General features: G+C 27.9%; 1 long non-coding RNA gene across 1 annotated transcript in view; it reads right to left on the reverse strand.

The window, feature by feature from the left end:
• Window positions 1–5,893: 5,893 nt before the first annotated feature.
• LOC126550043 (uncharacterized) overlaps window positions 5,894–16,121 on the reverse strand; it is a 31,151-nt gene continuing 20,923 nt past the window's right edge. The window contains exons 2-4 of the long non-coding RNA XR_007604066.1: window positions 6,375–6,423; window positions 6,052–6,291; window positions 5,894–5,990 (exon numbers count right to left, since the gene is read on the reverse strand). This is a non-coding gene — a long non-coding RNA (uncharacterized LOC126550043). The remainder of the gene's footprint in view (window positions 5,991–6,051; window positions 6,292–6,374; window positions 6,424–16,121) is intronic.

Raw genomic sequence — 16,121 nt, forward strand, 5'->3', positions numbered from 1 at the left:
ATTCCGGTTATATTATCATCTTCTATATATTTTCTAATTATTATGATGTATTGGTTGTACGGAATACATACCTAACTAAAAGTATTTTACTTAATTGGAAATTTTAAAAATATCATCATCGTGGAGACAAGAAATCGATGATCGTTTAACGAAATAAATTTATAATAATTATATTGTCTCGAGGTCAACTACTTTATAGTTCAGAACTATGATTACCTGCTTATTTGAACTATGAATTTTGCTTATAGGTCAAAAGCTACATACGGTGTTCTAGTTTGTAACAATCACTTAAAGACTTTTTGATCAAATTAAAAAATAAACTTACTTTATCAATAATCTTCATTCCCCACTAAAATAAATAAATAAATAAAATAAAAATCTGTTTATGATTTTAAGTCTGTATTATTTAAAATTCAGTACCTGAAAAATTCTAACTGCAGAGGTATTTATTTACTAAACTTACTCGTGTTAATATTTTATCAATCATATTTTGTAAAAAAGAATCTTGTTATTAAGTAATTTAGGTCATAGAAATGTCTAATGCCTATAACCCAGAAACGTCAGTATAAGTTTCTTTGTGAATTTATTCGATAAAAATATCTAGTATTTTAAACTCTATTATAAACAGTTATAAGCACTTTAGTACTATATAACCATGTTTAAATTTAAGTTATAATTTCCATTTATTTTAAATTAATAAACATAAATTTCAGCTCAAGGAAATTAATTTTAATTTATGAAATTATTTATAGTTGTATTATATTTTTATTTAGCAAAGAAATTTAATTTAAGAAGAATAAAGAACATTAATTTTTACCCGAATAAATTCTAAGTAAGAACTCGTGTCATTTAGAACACTTATTATTTAAATTTATTATAATATAATAGCACAGAACTTAACTGAAAATATTCATTAAAAACCAACCAATCCACTTAGACGATTTGCTTTAAGAACTTCAAATTAAAATCCAAGTCAGTTGATTCAAAGACTTCATTAAATTATTTATACTTTTTGTAATAATTTTAAGCAAATCATAAATTATTCAGATTTAAGCAATACATAAAAATTATTTTTATTATTCTCTAGATTGAAGTTTCTATCATTTGAATAAATAATTTTATCAACTTATTAATTAATAAATTTAAAGGTTTTCAACTAGATGAATTCAATATTCTATAATACGATGTACTGATATTTAATTAAATTTATTTCAAATATATTATAATAAATCAATACAATCGACAATATATTGTTGATAATATACTATTTATAAAAATAAAATATGATATAGTTTTCTATAGACTATTGCTAAGTAGGTATAAGTGTAATACTTTTGAAAAAGCATATATTATGAAAATATGTTAAAAGTAATATTAATTAATTGTATACAACTCAAATATTTATATACCCTATAAATTATGGTTTAAAAATCTTTTTAAATCTTTTTTAACGTTATAATCAAACATTTTTTAATAATTAGGTAGTAACTAATTGTAACATTATTATTTTTTTATTCATATCAGTTTTAAAACGTTTAATCAACACATTTTTAATATGTTGGTAGATATATCTAGTTAGACAAATTAAGTAAATTTACAGAATTGAATCTTATTCAGGTTTATGTTTAATGTAGTATACAAATATATTTATAATTTATTAGGCAATACTTAGAAATATCGATGAGCATGTTTTGAAAATTAATCTAAGAAAAAAAGTAATTTTTATATTATATTATTTTACATATTGAAAATATAGACTTATTATTAGTTACATATAACAATAATAATCAAAGAAAAAATATGTTCATGATAAATGATAATATTATTGATATCATTATTGTTTTATAAAAAATTATCCTGATTCACTTATTGCGTAGCTCATTAAGAATTATTCATACTTTATTCAACTGATATTTAGTTTAAAATAGAATTTTAATCATAATAGATAAACAGAAAACCGATATAATATAGGAATGCAGATTAAAATTGCACTAGAAACATATTTATTTTTAACGACTATTGAAGTTGAGATGTTTTTGTTTCCTTGAGCTTTATTAAAAATAATTGTAAATGTTGTAAATTATATACAATTATTTAACCAATTGAATTTAACTGATATAATATAATATAATATATAGTTATTATTATACTTCCTAGCACGACCTCAATGAAGAATTCAATTATCTACGATTAGTTGGGTTATGTATATAAAAAAGAAAAAAACATTCCAAAAAGAGTTAATTGAATAATAATCCATGAATAAGAAGAATGGAACACAATTTTTATTAGATTGTACTTTGAAAAATTAAATTAAATTGAATTGGCATTCATATTTTTCATGTATTTTGAATATCTCTGGTTCAAGGTGACCTAGATTATTTTTAAAAGTTGTGCATTTAATTTATGCATTTTGGACATTTAAAGTATAGTAATATATTATATTAAAATTAATTTATGTAATTTGAAGAATTTAATTTTATCTCTAAAAGCATTTTTATACTTCATTTTAAGACTAAAACTTATTACGAAATAGGTTTTTAATTATTTTATTTTATTAAACCTTCAAATCTTTAAACGGTGTTAAAAACTTATGTGATTTTAACTATTGTTTTAGCTCGCATGGAGTCACAGAATAATAAACTATTATTATTTATTTACAACTAACACATTGTATTCAATTTAATATAAAATTTATATTATTATATTATTTTCTAGGAATTATATATTATATGGTACCTAACTTGTAAATTTTAAAATAGCAGCAATGGGATATATTTTATGTTGAGAAATAGTTTTAAACTATGTTCTAGAATAACCAGATTTTTACCGGTTACTGGATTAATTTATTTAAAAATAATATAGTTGTAAGTGTTCTCACACATAAATTAATGTTCATAATTTATTTTATAGTTGTAAGAACTAAAGTAATATTCAGTAGGTACTTGTTTTAAATAGTCTCTAAAATGATATAATATCGTGGTTTATAATCAAAATTATAATTAAAAAGAAAAATGAACTTCATACTGTTATTTTTCGTTTATCATGATTACAATCTTAAAGATTTTAATATTATATACTATTTGGAATACAATATTCATATTAGTATCGCGATTATTGGGTGTATAAATTATTACATAAAGGAAAATAACATATTTAATTAGAAGTAGTAAATGATTCAAAATAATTTAAATTCAAAACGCTAATCAAAATTCAATGTAATAAATGATAAATTACCTAGAGTACTACTATTTAGTAGGAAATTATGAAACATTAATTAAAACAATATGCAAATAAATTACTGTACGAACATAATAACTTTATAGGTACTTCCCGTGGAACATACAATTTATGTTGTTAAATGGTAAATTATAATTTTTAAATTTGAATAACAATATTAGTAGGTACCCACAAAAATAAAACTTTACGAACAAATTATTATAATTCGTACACTCTTTTTCAGTCATACCGCAGGTCGTGTTCTGCACGTCGTGTGTGTCCGTCACAATTAATTGATATTTATACAGAAATATACAAGAAACAACTATACAGTTCACTAAATTTCTGGGTTGAAAATATAATCAATAATACAGTATTCTATCAAGTCACTTTAAACATGGGATACACATTGTTTCCTGGTTGATGGGATAGAAAATCGGGCAATGTCTGTAAAAGTTTAGAGGCAGAAATGCGCAAGTTGGCAAACCCATTTATTTAATGGACTTAGTCGTTTTGTTTATACTCATACACACACACACACACACACACAGACGAAGATATACAGATTGATAGATAGATACATAGATAAATAAATATAAACACATTCTCATGTGTATTATATGACGGAGAATTTATAAGCAAAAATGTTTCACTCGTAAATAGAACTATTTGTCAATAATATTTTAATTGTATTAAAAAACAATAAAACTCAACGAAGAGTAATGCGAAACGCTCTCGAACAAAAAGCAGCTCAAATAACCTTTTTGAATAATAATTATATACTTTAGTGTATTCAGAGTAATCAATATTACCAGGGAAACAGAACTCCTTAGAGTTTTGTTGACATTTGAATACGCATATCGTAAAAACAAAACTGTCTCATCGTGGTACCATTTATTACTGTTTTATTTTTTTATACTTGAATATACATATATATATATATACACTGTACAGTATACACATTGGTTCATATTTATTCTATTTGTGTATATTAAAACGGTATAATGTGCATTATTTCAAATAATACTTTCCCCACGCCCGCAGTGCCCAAATATAAAATCCCTTTTAAATCCATGTCTACTCCCAAGCATATACATTAATTATTTTCTTAAAGAATGAAACCAGGTTCACCCGGGATTTAATCACGGGTGCTTCCAGCCCAGTAACTAAGAATATTGCGTTGTGCCGTCTAATCTAATCCCAACAGTTGCCGAGATCTGAAATTCTTGTAAACCGTTTGTCTTATCGGAAAATGGTTGTCCCTTGTTTATAAAATATGGGCTGTGCTTGAAATGAGACAGGCGATTTATTCACATTACTGTAAAACAACGAGGCACCAAAGAGTCGGGTGACAAAAATTGATAAATGTAAAAATAAAACACCCATGCCTATACATTTTCTAGATTTCTATTTTAAATGCATACACAACTTATTTATGGAAAAGTGTAGCACGAAATCGAGTCGAAAACATATATATTGGGAAAATCTATTATTATTTTTACGATGATCTAGATAAAGCATAATTTACTATTGATACCTATCAGTAAATAATTTTAATCCATCAACATTTATGATTTTTAAACATGGCTGGTGTATAATAAATACTAGATCCAATATTACATTTTGTTTTATATCTCTGTAAAAACATTTTTAAAAACGATTACCTTAATATTTGTTTATATTACTAAATAACTACTAGTACGAATAGTTATGAATTAGGTACCAACTTAAAAATTATCAAGAAATTATTCACTCAGTAGTTTAAAGTAAAAAATGGAGTTTTCATTTGAAATACAACAATTTGTACTAATAAGTAGTGATACTTATGAAGTACTACAATATTTTTTATCATTTTAAATAAGGTCTTTACCTAATATATTTGAAAAATCAGAATTTTAATGAATTCATAATTAAATTGAAATACGAGATATGTAAATAATATCTTAATTGCATTAAATTATAATATTTTTTTTTAGTTTTAGAGTAGGTAGTATAAAAAATATAAATGAAATGTATTAAATAGTATTTATGTTTCAGTCTATATAGAGTTAAAATAATAATAATAATAATATCTTATAAATGATTTATTTGTCAAGAATGTGTGCACTTCAATTATTATCGATGATGACGGAGTTCAGCCAAACATTTTTTTTTTTTTTGTAAAATTCGTTATGGGTCTTGTAATTGTAGACTATGGTAATTTCAAATTGAGTTATTTATGTTAAACTGGCAAGCGTTTTCCAATTTTCCAAAGAACTACTACAATATTCATTGTAATTTAAGTTAAGTGTGTAAAATTTGCACATATAATCAACAATGCGTATAAAACTGAAAAGCCGTCCACCGAGTTATTTAGTATGACGTCTTGAATAGTTTCATTTCGAGATATTATACCGGGAAAACCCCTATAATCATTTTGAACTTTGAAAGTAAATAGTAGAAGAGTTTCTAAATCTGAATATGCTGCGCCCGCAAATACAAGTTGTTGTTGAATTCATTGCTCTTCTTGAAAAAGTATTGAGACTAGTTACGTGAAGTATAGGTACCAATATATATACAAACATATACATACATAATATATGTGTATAACGTGTTCTTCATTACTGAACAATAATTGGAAATGCACTCAATTTACTTATTCGTTTCAAGCGTAAACCTTCATCTTGTTTATTCTGTCCTAGTAATGTATCGAGTGTATAGATATATATGGTTATTGTTATTTGAATTGGACGTGAGATTTCCGTCTATGCCGAGTTACGACTTACGAAAAACGCCTAAAAGTACACATGATCGTTTATTAGAAAGTTCACAAAAATTGGTTTCACGTTAACTAACATAGTACGATGACTTTCAGTCGATCTCGTACAACCTTTAAGTACAGTTGAGGTATGTGTCTACTGTGTTAAATGTGTACACGTCAATGTCACGGCTTATTAAAAAGACACCACGTGATGATTGAAATAGTAACTACCAAGTGAAAACAATTAAATTTAAATGTGACAATTTATGCATTTAATTTTGATTTTTCGCTCATGCAGGATTTATTTAGTCCTTTTTCCAATGGACTCGGTAAATCTACAAAAAAAAAAACAATATAAATAATAATGATTAGTATACCTCTCAAGAGGTAGACAAATTAGACAAAATGAGGTTCTCACCACAGATTAATGTGGCTCATGTATTATTGTAAGACGTGAAACATTTCTACTAATATAAAAAACAAATTATAAATATTAATATGAAATATATGTTTGAAAAATAATAAATATTAATATATGATTATATATAAATTTGATATCTATAATTAATAACAATCGGGACAATCGTGAGCAATTAATATTGTACGATAGTTGATATCTTTTTTTTTTGTTTTTGGCTCTTACATATTTTTAATTTTATTACGCAGCTTACGGATCTCTTGTAGCTAGCAACCCTGTCTGGTATATTTTAATCTAATCATTTATACATTGACCTTAGGTAAGTACAGTATATGAACACATTATATTTAGTTTTTGAATTATTATATTGCAGCATTCAATACATTGTTTTCACTTTAACACTTTTAAATATTTTTAATCAAAATACATACTCATTGAATAATTGCATTTTATAAATTTCTAACTTGATAATATTTGAAATAGAAGTATTTTCACATTAAACAAAATATAATGAAATTAATGTTCCCTAAAAATTAAATGTAATAATATTTTATGTTGGTTAAAATTATATGATATAAATCACAATTACAAGATATTGCTTGAGTGCTTGAGAAAAAAAAATTATGCGCATCAACTAAAATAAAAACCATTTATATAAATAAAATAATAATTACCGTTTAAAATATTTTAATAATTTTCTCTGTATAAATTTTCCTATTTATTATTTATTATTAACTGTGTTTACAGAACGGAAACATATCACATTCGTTGATAACACATACTTAGTAGTCATTAGAGTATTATCCTAGTCATAAATGTAATTTTTTTTTATCAATAGAACTATGAAATATTAGCTCAACATAATTCACTAGCTGAAAACAACAATAAAGTATGATGGTTATTTATTTTATTATTTTTTTTTTATATAATATTACAAGCTTATACACGAATAATTGTTTTCTTGCTTAAATAATTAATATGTGCTCTCAATTTTCTAAGTTCAATATTCGATTAATAAATAATTGAAATACCATAAATATAAATTTATAAATGTAAATGGTATGTCTAATCAATAAAATGTAAAGCCTTCACTTATAGGTAAATAATATTATATTATGTATTGATGTTGACTGTATACGATAAATTAATAACATAGATAAATTTCTAATGCTATTTTTATTCGACTTTATTGGTTATCCACTTAATTTTTTAGTATTGTGTATTTTAATTTTAAAAATCAGAGTTAGTTAAATTCTTAAGTACTCAAGTTTTATAAATATTCAAATTATTTTTTCAACATTATTTCTCATATTTTAATATAGAACTTTTATATCATAAATAGGTCATGTATGATACGCCTGCACATTTCATTTCATATGATTTCAGATTATTAACTTAACCGTCTTCTTTTTATATTATTAATTTTGAATTAAACATACTTAATATTATTAAAAATTGGTTTGGCTTTTGTTTGAGGGTTTCGCCATTGTTTTAAATAACTTCAAACTATTGATTTTACATATTATGTAAATATTTGAATTGAAATAAATTGAAATTCAGTACTATCTTCAGTTCTAACTTATAGGATTTTTCAAAAGATGTCTATTCAAATAAAAACAAAATAACCATTGATGTAAATTATGTATTATGATAATGAAATTCGATACTTATCAGAATTATTTAAATAATTCTATTTAACTTTCTTTTTCTTCTTTTTAATAATAATGTAAAATAAATGTAACGACACTGTTACAATTTTTAATTAGATTTATAGAAATTAAATAAAAGGACAAAAACTTTAAAATTACAAAGCTAACTTTTCTAATAATGTCGTTCAGTTTTTATTTTATGTTTATTTTTATTTGAAATGGAAAATTAATGGTGTATACTGGGAAGTTTATAAAATACGATAGAATAAAAATTCAATCATAACAATTTTCTTCAAAGCAGTATTTGATTATATCATAAAGATAAAATATAATATAAACCAATTCACCCGTACGTAGTAGTTGCTGAGACACAGTCCTAAAATACCTATATTTTAAAAGATATCTTAAGATAGTTATAATTTATAAATTTAATGATTTGAAAATATATTTTTCAGTTAATATTAAGCATTATTATCAGTGTATTTTATATGTGTTTTACAGTGTTTGACGTTTTATGAATCATATTCTTGAAATCAACTCATTTTTATCTATGACAGAAGTGTTGTTGTATAACTTCTAATCTAACATTATTAACAGAAATCTATTTTATAATGAATCAAATATTAAAATAATTATTCATAAATCATGTATAATATTGATTAATTGTAATTTAAATAATTTATTGCACCTTTGGAAATATATTAAGATATTAGGTGAAATGTGCCATTGTGTCTCAAGTGTTTAGATTGTACTAAATGTACTAAAGATATTGAAAAAAAAATTGATTAATATATTTTAATATCATGTACTCATGTACCTAGCTTAACTATAATAACTATATTTATTTAATACTTGTATTACAGAGATCATGTTAACCATGACATATGATATAATATTCGAAGAATAACCAAAATACAAAACCACACAGCTCAATCCTCAACCTCTTTTAGTCCCATGTAACATTTAAAAAACCCTCAACGAAGATCGAGTCACCAAATAATGGATCGTTTTTAATCCTATTTATGACATTTTTATTAATTTTTAAATTGTAAACTGTAAGTAAACTGTAATTGCTTATAAATATTTTAAAATATTAATCTCAACTAGAGTTTCCCAAACTTTTTATTTATGGTGCATTACATTACTATTATTAATATCTACTTAAAGTTGAAGTACACTTATGCTTATCATTTTATACTTCTCAACAATGAGTAGTTATTTATAGATCTGAGAAAAACAAATGCATCAGACCAAAAAAATGATAAACTACTCCGATTAAATAATGAAATATAATTGTGCAATGTCACTTAAATTACCTATTATTTTTATTTTCAAATAATTATATCCCGAGTAATATATTGTATTATTATTTTAAGTCTAAATAAAAGAAAAGTAACACTTTTTTATAACACACATTAAATATTATTACGATACACCTTTTAAGAAATACTTCTCTAAACGCAATTTTTGATTTTTATACTTTTTAAAGACAGTGAATTCTTGTATCGCCTTAAAAAACTTTTTTTTTTTTTTTTTTTATTTTTAAAAGGTATATACAATCTGTTCCTTAGGAACAATAAGAATATGAGATAATAGAAATAATTACATGAAAGTTTGATGGGAGGAGTCACCCAGTGGTAAAACTGCCCTTACTTGATTTTTTTTTTTAATTTATTTTTAATTTATATTGCTAAACTTTACTCAATGAGAAGATCAAGACACCATTTCCTTCTGAGCCTCCTGGGAGGGTTACCAGGAATTGTGAGAGTAGCAAGGTTGGAAATGAGAGGATTGGTATGAGAAGGGAGTTTAGAGTGAAATCTTTTGTAAAAGGTTATTGCTTCTTCATGGACTGTTTTAATTTTGAGATCGGTGTGTAAGGTTAGGTTTGAGATATAAGGTGGAGAATTTGTGATTTTACGAAGGAAGTTATTTTGGAAGGTTTGGATTTTGTTAGTGTTGGATTTTTTGGCATTGCCCCAGAGCTGAAGACCATAGGTCCACATAGGCTTAAACAAGGATTTGTAAATTAAAAGTTTAGTATTTAATGGAGTATGTTTATTTTTGGAGATTAGATTTTTGAGGAATCGGAGTCGAGCATTTAATGCAATTCTTTTTATTTTAATGTGTTGTGACCACGTGAGACGGCGGTCAATTGTCAGACCTAAGTATTTAACCGATTGTGATGAAGGGATTTGTATATTGTCTAGAGACACCATAGGACAAGGAGGAAGTCGAAGAGTGAAAGTTGTGTGAAGTGATTTGGATTGATTGACTTTGACCCGCCATTTTTTATACCAATCAGCCATGAGGTCAAGGTGGAGTTGGAGATTGAGTGAAGCTATGTGAGGATTATCATGGACTGAAATAATAGCCTTGTCATCGGCATATTCCGCCACAGTTGTGAATGGAGAGGTGGGTTGATCGGCAGCGTAGATGTTAAATAATACAGGGGAAAGGATGCCCCCCTGTGGAACACCTGCACTGATCTTTGCTAATCCGGAATGGGATGTACCGACTCTAACCTGAAAGTAACGATCCATGAGGTAGGATTTGATTAGTAAGTAATAGGTTGGATGTAACAGGGGCTTAATTTTAAATAGCAGTCCTTCGTGCCATACCCTGTCAAAAGCTTGGGATATATCCAAGAAGACGCAAGAGCAATAACTTTTTTTTTCAAGAGAGAATGAGATAGCGTCGACTAATCTGTGCAGTTGGTGTATTGAAGAGTGAGCGGTACGAAACCCAAATTGAGTGTTTGGCAATATGGAACTGGAAGAAATGAATGGAAGAATTCTTTTAAGAATTAATCTTTCTAAAATTTTGCCGAAGAAAGGGAGGAGACTTATTGGTCGGTAGGAGGAGGATATGTCAGGAGGCTTATTTGGTTTTGGAACTAGAATTGTAACAGAGAATTTCCAAAGCATAGGAAAGTATGACAATCTTAGACACGCGTTATATATAACTGTGAGAAGAACAATGGCTCTTTTGGGGAGGGACCTGGCCACTTCTGCGGTTATCAGATCAAACCCCGGGGATTTTTTGAGGCTATGTTTTTGAATTGCAAATTTAACGTCGCCAGGAGAGAAATGCTTAACTGCGGGAGAAATAGGAAGGAGGATATCAAGATAACGATTTACTATGTCTGTATGTCTAGGTATTTGTATATCCGAGTGAGGCGTGAAGGTTTCAGAAAGGTGTTCTTTAAACAGATCGGCTTTTTCAGCGTCAGTTGTTGCAAAACCACCGAGGGGATTTATTATGGGAACGAGCGGAGGTTTGTATTTTAATACACTTTTGGAAGCTGTCCAGAGACTGCCATTATTAGGTGATAAGTTGGAGAGATAGTTAACAAAGGATTGGTTTTTATGTTTAGCAAGTATTTTTTTCAACGAGTTAGATAGATTGTTATATATGCGTTTGTGGGATGGGAGGCGTGAACGTTGGTAAGCGGCCCTTGCTCTGCGCTTGATAGATATGAGGATACGAATATGTTCGGGAAGTGAAGGAGTAATATTTGGACACTGCATTTTAGTAGGACCAGAAGCCCATGCTGCAGATTGGATTACATTTGTTAGGTTGTTTATGGCTAGATCAATTTCTTGGGGGGATTTAAGACTAACTTTTAGTTTTATGTTTTGATCCACTAAGTTATGGAATTTAAGCCTATCAGTTGAATGGAGAAAGAGTTTTGGAAGAGAAGGCCGGATTGGAGGACAGGCACTGACAGTCAGGAGCACTGCAGAGTGATCTGAACAGGGTTCTAAGAGATTGGTAGTCTGGCTGAATAGGTTGTGGGGTGTGTTGGATACAAATATGTCTAGTATGTCCGGTTTTTTGCGTAAGGAGGTGGGCCAATATGTAGGTCCGGGGGGCGCGAGGATTTTGTAGCCTTTAAGATTTATAAAATTGTAGAGAACGATACCTCTTGGGTTGTTTGTACGACAGCCCCAGCTGAGGTGTTTAGCATTGAAGTCACCACCTATTATGAAGTTGTGACTAAAAGTGCTAAAATAATCAATATAGTTTTGAATGTTAATATTATGTCTCGGAGGGGAATAAATTGCTGCTAAAGTAGTTGGAATGTTGTTGAGATGAAGTAAGATAGCACAAGACTGTAAATGAGGTTGACAAAAATTAGGAAGGGTTTGAAAAGACAAGGAAGATTTAATATAAATTGCAGCACCACCGTGGGCGGTGTTATCTGGGTGATTTGTTTTTAGGAGTTGATAACCAGGTATAGGGATGTGAGCGAATTCTGTAAAATGCGTTTCGGATATTAAAGCAATATCGATACGCTTCTCCTGGAGAACTAACTGGAGTTCATTTGAGTGATTTTTAAGACCATTTGAGTTGAATAGAAGGATAAGAAGGGAGTTGCTTGTGTATGAAGACATTAATTTTTTTCTAGAAGTTTTGAGATAACTTGGGTGAGTAGGGCGATTAGTGGATTTATTAGTAATTTGAACTCGTCAAGGAACTTGTTTATATCTGATACAGGAGGAGGGATTGAGTTATTATGGTTAGAGCCGGAGGTAGCTTGAGCGTAGGTTTGGAATGAGTCTGGTAAATGTGTTGAGGGAGTTACCACTGGTTGACTAACCTGTACATTTTTCTTATGACTAGTATTATCCGATAGGAGATTGCTCTTTTTTGGTTTGTTGCGTTGTTGCAGATCCTTGTAAACAGAACATCCTTTATAATTTGAGGGGTGATCACCGGAGCAGAGGGCGCATCTTGGAGCAGCATCCCGTGGATTTGGACAGGCCGACGAGGAGTGGAGGGCACCGCAACGGACACAGCGAGCTGGATAGCCGCAGTACGATTTTGTATGACCGTACTCCTGGCAGTTGATACACTGGCTTATGGTTTTTGATTTGTAAGGTTCTTCCACTTTTATTTTGGTGTGGATAAGAGATGTCAGATTGTAAATGTCATTTGACTGTATTGTTGGTTCGAGGTCCACAAAAAATAACGGAAGTGGGTTTTTATTGATTTTATGTAATACATTTGTTACTTGGCGGACCTCAAATAAGCGTGACTCGAGCTCCGATTTGATTAGTTCTGTGGACGTGGTCGGATGGAGATTTCGAATGACCACCCGCGTTGGTTTGTCATCTTTGAGTTGGTACGTGTGATATTCAGCTTTATGTTCCTTGAGGAAATGAATCAGCGTTCTATAGGCTGTTGGGTTGGCAGTCATAATTTTTAGGCGATCAGTTGAGGATTTGCAGGAGAAATTGTCTACTCCGATTTGTTCAATCAGTTCTGTGCAAAGATCGGGAAAATTGCAAACACCTTTTACAAAAATTGGTGGGGGGAGGGTTGATTTAATTCCAACATTAATGTTTCCCGCTGGATTTGACTCATTAGAAATAATTGAAGGAGTTGGTTTTGATGGAGTGGTGGGTTCTGGTTCAACTTGAGAGAGCACTTCATAACGATTAGATGAAAAAAATAATTTTTTGTTGTTGGGTTGTAATTTTGGCGAAGATGGTTCAGAAGAAGAGGAGGAGAAACCCCTTTTTCCTTTATTTTTTTTTGACTGTGCCTGGGACCAATTTCCTGATGAAGAAGTATCCATGTTAACGTCTTGATTACCGACTGAGTGATTTGTGTTGACAGAAGTTGAAACTTTGTTTAGGCGAGCAGGCTGTAGATTGGTATTATCGTTACATTTATCGATGTCTAAATTGGTGTTATTATTTTTGGATGTGGTTTGTGGCATAATTTTATTGCGATAAAGTCAAGGTCGACTGCCGCCGTAGCGGCGTACGATAAGACCGCACACAAGTTGTTGTAGATATAGCGAACGTATAGGCACGACGACGAGCTATTATTATTTATTAATATAACGATTATGGCGATAATATTGAAGCTACCAATTTTTTTTTTTTTTACATACTTAATCTATGCTAGTTAACACGGAGTTTAAATAAAATTAAGTATAAATTGGTACATAAGACCAATATACGGAATAAATAAATACAGACGGAGAGCAAGCAGTGTGCGCACGACGGGTATCGAACTCGAACTGCCTTAAAAAACTAAAAATTAAAAAGTAAAGTAATTTTTTTAAATGTTATGCATAATGTTATTTACATTTTATAAAATGTTTCTATTTTTATCTAAAATTTAAATAAACATACGATTTAAGTCCATTACATACATGTAGTTCGTGATCCAAAATATTTTTCACTTTCAACGTTGTTGATAACAAATGACTCGTGCGCACATGATATATGACTACAATACTAATCTTTTATATTATCGAAAAAATACAATAGTATTAAAACAAACCAAAATCAGGTAAATATATACAGCATTATTGTTCAATGAGCAGAAAGTATTATGTATTTAACTGTTAAGCATCCAACAAACAAAGTGACTTCCAATAGTTTATCATGTTTTCACGATTCATTGGTCGGGTCAAGTAAGTAAAATAAAAAATAATGAAAATGATAAATTTTGGAAATTTGTATAAAAATCATAATAATAAACAGCTTATCGACGATACATCTATTCATATTGTATTACTTACATCCATAATTTTCTAAAGTGCCAAATTTGTTTATAGGTCACCGATCAGTCTGTTCGACGATATTTTATTTAACACTTGATATATTCATAGAATCTAAACTTATTTCAGTACTTACAAAAGTTATAAAAATAATTATTTTTTATGATTGGTTAGTACTGTTACGAGTTATGTAGGTAGATAATTGTAATCACGAGATTACAATATGTTCAATAATTTAATTGGTTTCCCGACTGAAAACGGATTACATCTAACTTTGAATACATTAATTATACAAAAATACTAAATTAATTTTTATTTCAAATATATAATTTAACTAGAATTAATTTTAAATATTTAATTTTATATATGATATCAATTATGTGAATAATTCGTTATTAAATGTTTGATTTTTTCATTCCTGGTATTTTAAAAATAAATGAAAATCGCCAGAAAATGTATATTGTAATAATGACACTTATTTTGTGCATACAGGTATTATATAAAATATAATTCCAAACGCAAACTTGATATTAGTAAAGTAAATATTAAAAAATAAAAATAATAATAGCTCAATAAAAATATAATTGTACATATTATAAGTATTAATGGTTGTACGAATACCAATAAGTTATTACTTAATACTACTATAATATACCGTTATGAGGAATTAAATTCTGGACTGGAATTCAAATATTGTTCGTGTGATCTTATAATTAATTTACTTTTTCAGCTTTTAATGTTACTATTTTCGTATTATAGAATATTATTGTAAATAATTGTTGATGAGCTTGAAGATATTTTGTAAAAAAACATAACATTTAAATAAGTCACAAGACCCAAGATAATTGGTACTTGGCGTGGACCTCGAAGTAAGAGTTTTTTATTTGTTTGTAAAGGGACACCATGACGAAACATTTTGATAAGCTTAAATACTTTCTAACTTTTTGGTAGCTAATCACGCTTAAATCGGATTCATAAACTATACTTCATTTAAATTTTTTGTCAGCCAAATAATGTTTAGAATACTGGACATTTTACTCTCGTTAAGTTATTTCAAATTAACTACTATTACAGATATAAATAACAGCAGACAAGTGGACTACAAATAACAAAAATAGAAAAGACGAGTTTGTATTAAACAAATTAAGAATTGGCCATACATAATTAACTCATGGTTTCTTAATGGCTAAAGAAGATCTCTAATTCTCTCAACATGCATCACTTGAAGAATTAAATTCACTTTAAAACACATTTTAACGGAATTCCACTGATATTAAACGAAATAAAAGAAAATATTGATCAAGTCATCGTTACAAAAGATCACTATAAGACCTCAAACTGAAAAAGTTAACAAAATATTAAATTATTTGAAACGTACAAATCTATAATAATTTATATAGTTATTAAAAAATAAATACTGTAAATGCAATAAATTAAAAAAAATAATAATTTTAATATACGAGTACATATTAATATGTACACAAATATAATAAAAATATAAAATTATGTCATTATATTATATTTTATACACTGTACACTTTTTTAATTATATGTTTATTTTTATTTCAAATCCTATTC

This window comes from Aphis gossypii, chromosome 2 (assembly GCF_020184175.1).
Source record: "Aphis gossypii isolate Hap1 chromosome 2, ASM2018417v2, whole genome shotgun sequence".
Taxonomy (NCBI): domain Eukaryota; kingdom Metazoa; phylum Arthropoda; class Insecta; order Hemiptera; family Aphididae; genus Aphis; species Aphis gossypii.